General features: G+C 36.6%; 1 long non-coding RNA gene across 1 annotated transcript; it reads right to left on the bottom strand.

Moving 5' to 3' along the window:
• Nucleotides 1–5,184: 5,184 nt before the first annotated feature.
• LOC118485618 lies at nucleotides 5,185–6,826 on the bottom strand. The gene is made up of 3 exons (XR_004877114.1): nucleotides 6,743–6,826; nucleotides 5,768–5,833; nucleotides 5,185–5,326 (listed from the first exon to the last, which is right to left on the bottom strand). It is a non-coding gene; the product is annotated as an uncharacterized LOC118485618 (long non-coding RNA).
• Nucleotides 6,827–7,075: the final 249 nt, after the last annotated feature.

Below are 7,075 nucleotides of genomic sequence, written 5' to 3'. Positions count from 1 at the left end.
TAATATAAGTAAGAAACAATATAGTAATGAAATTATCACCAGGTATCGTAGTGAACCGGTCGTCATCTCCAGTGATCAGAAAACGGTTTCAAAACCAAAAAAAAAATAAATAAAAAGTTCAATTATATTCTCAGTTTGGTTTCTCTATTTCATGGTTAGTTGCAAATTAAGAGAATAGGATTAGTAGGCCAAAATCAAAACAACAGACTGAGATAATTTTCTTATCTTAAACAACCATTGGTGTGCTATGTTATGTTCAAAGTACAAGGAGATATTGTTGATACCTTATGTCGAAAATAGACGGCCGGTGCGGTGAGGTAGGTTCAATGAAGACCTTTAGATGGAGTCGATGGGTATGCAACGGTGGCTCGGAATTATCGGTATGTCACTGGTATGAACGGAGACGACTAAAAGAACGTGACAATGGTGGCTAACAAAAAAAAAGACAATAACGAGGGTCAATCATGGAGCTCCCGGATTAGGAACAATGGAACGGAAATAGAAGCTTACCGGATGCTCGATCAATCGCGATGGTGGCGCTCAACGGTTTAGACTCGGCTCAAACCAGACGAACCTCCTACGAAACAAACTGGCGAGGTAGGTTCGAACCGGTGGTTGGCGGCAACGAACTCGTCGATAGTGTAGAAGGGTTTTGGTGGAGAGGAAAAGGTATAAATGGATCAAATAATACGATTATGCTGGTTGTTTAGAACGGATACGAAATCCCGAGATTTACGTCGAATATTTTGAAAGGAAATTAAACCCGCCATAATTTGCTCGACATTTGGAAAAGAATGAAAAAGACAACCGGAACTTTATTATTCTTTCTAAATCAAGTCCTTTAATTGGGGTATTATTATTTTATATTTTTTTATTATACAAATTCTACTACAAATGTGTTTTAGAAAGTGTTATATAACAGTTCATATGATTATATATTTCCATTCTTCGTAGGAGCATATATATACATACATAGCAAATCTTAACTATTAATAATTATTATTATTATTATTATTATTAGTATTATTATTATTATTATTATTATTATTATTATTATCGTCTTTATTATTATACCTTAATTAATTTGTGGTTAAAAGTTGACTAGCGTTCTAGGCATTGGATATCCGACATAGTACTATGCCATACAACTTATGACATTTATTTCGTTTAGGGTTTTAGGGTTTTCAAAGTTTTGTATATTACAATTCTACCCCACTTAAAAGAAATTTCGTCCTCGAAATAAACGTTATATAACACTATACAGTACGGGTATTTCAACTCCCTATCCCTTAAAATAATTTCGTCCACGAAATTTGAGATTACGAATATGGTATACTACTCATGTCATTGATTAAGGATACGAATAACGATAACGAAGTTGCAAACATGATGTAAAAGAGTCGAAAGACACAGAAGTAAGTTTCATCTATGCAGATTAAACCATTAGGAACACTAACCTTAAGTTTCGAATAAATACGGATATTGAGAACGGATCGCCTCCTCCGATTCCCAAGTGGCTTCACGTTCTGGATGGTTTTTCCACAAGATTTTGACGAACGGAAAAGACTTCTTACGCATCACGCGTTCTTGTCGGTCCAAGATAGCCTCTGGTTCCTCTTCGTACGATAAGTCCTCACGAATCTCGTGTAGAGAATAGTTCACAACATGGAGTGGATGATAATTATACCCACGTAACAGTGAAATATGGAACACATTATGCACGTGCGACAATTGTGGCGGTAGAGCTAACCGATAAGAAACTTCGCCGACTCTTTCCAAAATTTCAAATGGTCCGATAAAGCGAGGACTCAGCTTTCCCTTTATACCAAAACGTCGGACACCCTTGCATGGTGAGACTTTTAAGAACACTTTTTCACCAACATTAAATTCCAAAGCCCTCCGGTGGCGATCAGCATAACTCTTCTGTCTACTTTGGGCTTCTTTAAGTTTCTCACGAGCAATAGCAACCTTTTTGTTCGTGATCTGCACCAGTTCAGGACCCTCAATCATATTTTCTCCAACCTCGTCCCAACATGTGGGAGCTCGACATTTACGCCCGTATAACAATTCAAAAGGTGCCATGTCGATACTAGCTTGCCAACTATTGTTGTAGGCAAACTCCACCAAGCACAAGTATTCATCCCAGTTTCCCGTCCACTCAAGTGCACACGATCTAAGCATATCCTCCATAGTCTGAATAGTACGTTCAGATTGTCCATCAATTTGAGGATGGAAAGCAGTGCTAAATCTTATCTTTGTATTCCAAGCATTTTGGAAACCCTTCCAGAACCGTGATGTGAAACGTGGATCTCTATCACACACTATAGAAGATGGAGTACCATGCAATCGAACAATCTCATGAAGGAATATCTCTGATAGCTTACTCACCAAGTACCCTTTTTGAATGGGTAAGAAATGAGCAGATTTTGTAAGTCTATCTACCACAACCCAAATAGCATCGTTCTTCATACGGGTTCTTGGTAGACCAGTTACAAAGTCCATAGAAATATCATCCCACTTCCAGACAGGAATATCTAAAGGCTATAATAATCCACTAGCCTGTTGATGTTCAATCTTCACTTGTTGACAAATCAAACACTGGCTCACATGTCTAGCTACATCTTCTTTCATACCACTCCACCAAAAATGTTGCCTCAAATCCCTATACATCTTTGTGGATCCAGGGTGTATAGAATAAGGTGAACTGTGTGCCTCCGTCTGTAATGATTCACGAAGAGAGGAATCATCTGGCACACATAAACGCTTCCCACACCATATTGTTCCATGTTCATCCACTCGAAACTCCGATTGCTTTCCTACTCCCATATTTTGTAACACCGCCCAAAGCTCACCATCTTCTTTTTGAGCTTCCTTTATCTGAGTGATAAGGTTCGGTTCGATCTTCACTCTAGCCAAATAACCACCAGACTCACCAACTTGTATACCAATATCCATGCATCTCAGGTCTGATTGAATTTGAGGCTACACAGTCAAGCATGTCAAACCCCCAGAATTCTTCCTACTCAGTGCATCTGCAACAACATTTGCTTTGCCAGGGTGGTACTGAATGTTGGCATCATAATCTTTGAGTAGCTCTAACCATCTCCTCTGCCTCATGTTAAGCTCCTTCTGAGTGAAAATATACTTGAGGCTCTTATGGTCGGCGAATATGTTACATGTCTCCCTATACAAATAATGTCTCCAAATCTTTAGTGCAAACACAACTGCTGCTAACTCTAGATCATGCGTTGGATAATTCACCTCGTAAGGTTTAAGCTGACGCGAGGCATAAGCAATAACCTTCCCATGCTGCATGAGAACGCAACCAAGCCCTTTCTTCAATGCATCACTGTATATATCGAATCCGCCTGTGCCAGAAGGTAGAGTAAGAATAGGAGCTGATACTAGCTTCTGCTTCAATGCCTCAAAACTCTTTTCTCGATCATCGTTCCAAGTAAATTTTACCCCTTTCCTCAACAGTTGAGTGAGAGGTAAGGCCAAAATAGAAAATCCCTCTACAAAACGTCGATAATAACCCGCCAGACCAAGAAAACTTCGAACTTCGGTAACTGAATCAGAGATAATTAATAACTTAATTAAAACAAAAATTTTTCATAGGTTTAAAAACAAAAATCCCCAAAATGACATAACGGTCTCAACTGAAAAACATAAGTGTCTAAATTTATTGAATATAAGGTTTTATTAAACTCCTTGTTCCAACTCTAGCTTTTTATTATCACTCTTCACACATTTCCCCGATTTCCCCGAGTACCTGTTTAAGACATAATAAAAGAAAACAACAAAAAGAAACGGTTGAGCCAAAAATTGCCCAGTAACGGAGAAACAATAGCACTAACACATAAATGATAGAAGCAATACGCTAAACACTTTAACGATGCAAACAATACTATACGCGGAATGATCACTGCTGAATACCATAAAGGTATATTAGAAATACCCATATGAGCCACTAACAATAAACACTAACACTTTGTACATTAGCTGCAGTTCCAATGCACCATTATGTAGAGGGGATGTGACCACTCACACCTATCCCACTACCACTAAAACTTACACTTACACTCCTAGGATCGATCCATACGCTTCTCCATAATCAATAAGTGCAATCACTTAGCACACAATACAATATAGAGACGTCATGGGCCTTTCGCACAGCCACGGATGGTGCACGTCAACTGTGCCTGTGATGACGCCCTATGTCCCCATAGGTGGATATTGCTCAGGTATTGAGGTCAATAAAATAATTCACTCGGGTCAAGGAAAAATACACTAACGATACACTAAGGCTATGTCACATCTAGCAAATGATTAATAAAAACTTATGGGAACATGCGACAATGAGTAAAAGAAATGTAACATATCGCATGCGTATTAAAGGCAATAATTCAATATGAGATGTGTAACAATAAATCATAGATCGGTGACGATGGATACCACGATATTATGGAGCGAGTAAACACTTTACGCTACGAGTGATGGACCGAATATCCGTGCACTTTGAGAATAGAAAACAATATTATGTTAAAAGTAAGAGACCACAAAATCCGATTACTGTAACCCTAGCGTCTCTTTCGAACGTAAAATATATCAATTTGGGTTAAAGTTGTATAATTGTGTTTCGAAACTGTGATAGCTTCTTTATACTTATATATATATTTGCTGGTTGTTCGATTATATATATATATATATATATATATATATATATATATATATATATATTAATTTATTAACTATGAAAGTATATCAGATTTACATATTAAATTTGTCACACACACATAATCCTTTTGAGTTCAATTTACTTATCTTCATTTAGATCTACACAGAACCTATTTACTTCAATTATTGTTCTAAAAAAACAACAAACTATTAGTTTAATTATATTAATAATATAAGTAAGAAACAAGATAGTAATGAAATTATCACCAGGTATCGTAGTGAACCGGTCGTCATCTCCGGTGATCACAAAACGGTTTCAAAACCAAAAAATAAAAAATAAAAAGTTCAATTATATTCTCAGTTTGGTTTCTCTATTTCATGGTTGTCACACCCCAACCAATGGCGGAAACATCGGGATGAGACGAAGTGTGAAGATTGCCAGAGACTTCATAACACTATTTGTGTCAATATTTAATAAACCGATTTCATTTCATAATAAAATTGTCAACAATACAAGGAAATTCGAATAACAAGTTCAAAAGAAATACATAACAACATAATCAAAATTGATACAACATTTAAACCTAAACGTCTATATGTGTATCTAGGCATCATTGCTACTTCATTTCATAGCATCATCATCATCAACCTGTAACATGTTAAAATAAAATTCAATGCAAAAGCAAAGGCGAGTACACAAGGTTTAAATAGTATAGCATAAGTATAAAGCATTTTACTCGAATCCACATGGCAATTTGTAAGCAAGGTAATTAGCATGCATATCATTACGTCTAAACCCAAAGTGTCCACTAGTATTTAGCATCCCTCGCCACAAAAGTGACGAGACCGTATTGTATAATGACCTAACAATCCCCCGTCGGGTGGTGTGCTACTCCTATAGCGCTATAATTGTTAAGCGAGGGTATAACATAGTAATGGCATAAAGCATGTATTATCTAGCATAACAAGTAGCATGTATAACGGATTGAGTTCATAAAGCATGTTTATGTGTGTGTAAGTGTAATTTTTGTATGGTAACATGTTACAACCCAAAAGTGGTTTAAAATGTAAATGGGTCGAGTGTACTCACGGTTTTGCAAGCTTTCCCACTTGAATCCGTGAAGAGTTGATTTGATGGAGGGAACACCAAGTTATCCTACAAGAGGAAAGTCAAGGTGTATGAGTAATTTGGAAGAAAGATGGGATATTCAGACTGAAGATTCAAAGAATGAAAAAGTAAATATTATGAAAATATTCACTATGGTATTAGCACTTGTCTTGACACTATAGTAATCCCTAAGGATTTGTATGTGATTTCATAGGTTCAAGACCTATTAGAATCGTGACAAGGAACTACACACATAGTGATAAACTTATTAGCTTGATAGGGGATTTATATAATCACTACCAAGGGTTCGGTTTTAAGGTTTATCATAGTTATAATATACATAATAATATACTTAGTCATGTAGGAGGCGGGAGGTTGGACCTTCCACTTTGGTACCTCTTGGTGTCATATAAGTCAAGTAGGAGGTGGGAGGTGAAACCCTCCACTTTGGTACCTCGAATGATTTATTAACATGTGGTCATGTAGGAGGTAGGAAGACGAATCTTCTCTTTAGGAACCTCATAGATATGTACAAGAAATAATACAACTAACTAAGCAAAACATCAAGTGGTGTGTGGACATGTATGTAGGTTAGCCTAGGCTAGCCAAGTAGTCACACCATCTTCAAGTTCAAGACTTGACACCACTTGTGAGCTAAGAACTCAATTAAAACAGAAATTTTAGAGTGTTTAGACACTCCTATTAAGTGTAAAACAACCTTGGTTTGGCTTTACTAATCATACAAGAGACTAGAAGCATAAGAACACAAGTTTGTTTGAAGTAAACAAGAGTTTAGAAAGTTTTTAAAAACACAACAGAAAGTTTATGGACACTTTTAGGGTATTTCCAGGTCTGATTTCTCAAAGGAGAGATCAAGGAATCAAGCCCAAAGATTATCCAAGAATTTAGAAAGAAGAATCAAGTGATTTGGTTGAGTTTTGAGCAAGTTATGCTCACTTTTGTAAGGAGGTATGAATCTGTCCGAATTTCTGATTTGCAAGAGCTTTGAGAGTGATTTAGGAGAGATTTGAGAGTTGTGAAAGTGGAAAATGGCTTGGTGAAGATGGGTATTTATAGGGGATGAGTTTAGGGTTGGGTTGGTGAGCATTAAATGCAATTAGGTGAGTGTTAAACTAATTAAAGAAAAATTTAAATACTCATTTAGTTGCTGTCGAGATAGGCTGTTAACAGCCACTAACTTTCCTTTATTTTTTTTCTTTGTTGTGACATCTTAGATATGATTTTATTATGTTAGATCAATCAATTATTTATATAACTAGCCATTAGCAT

This window comes from Helianthus annuus, chromosome 13 (assembly GCF_002127325.2).
Source record: "Helianthus annuus cultivar XRQ/B chromosome 13, HanXRQr2.0-SUNRISE, whole genome shotgun sequence".
In the NCBI taxonomy this organism is placed as follows: Eukaryota; Viridiplantae; Streptophyta; class Magnoliopsida; order Asterales; family Asteraceae; genus Helianthus; species Helianthus annuus.
The sequence above is the reverse complement of the archived record's forward strand: the minus strand, read 5'-3'. Positions and strand labels throughout refer to the sequence as shown.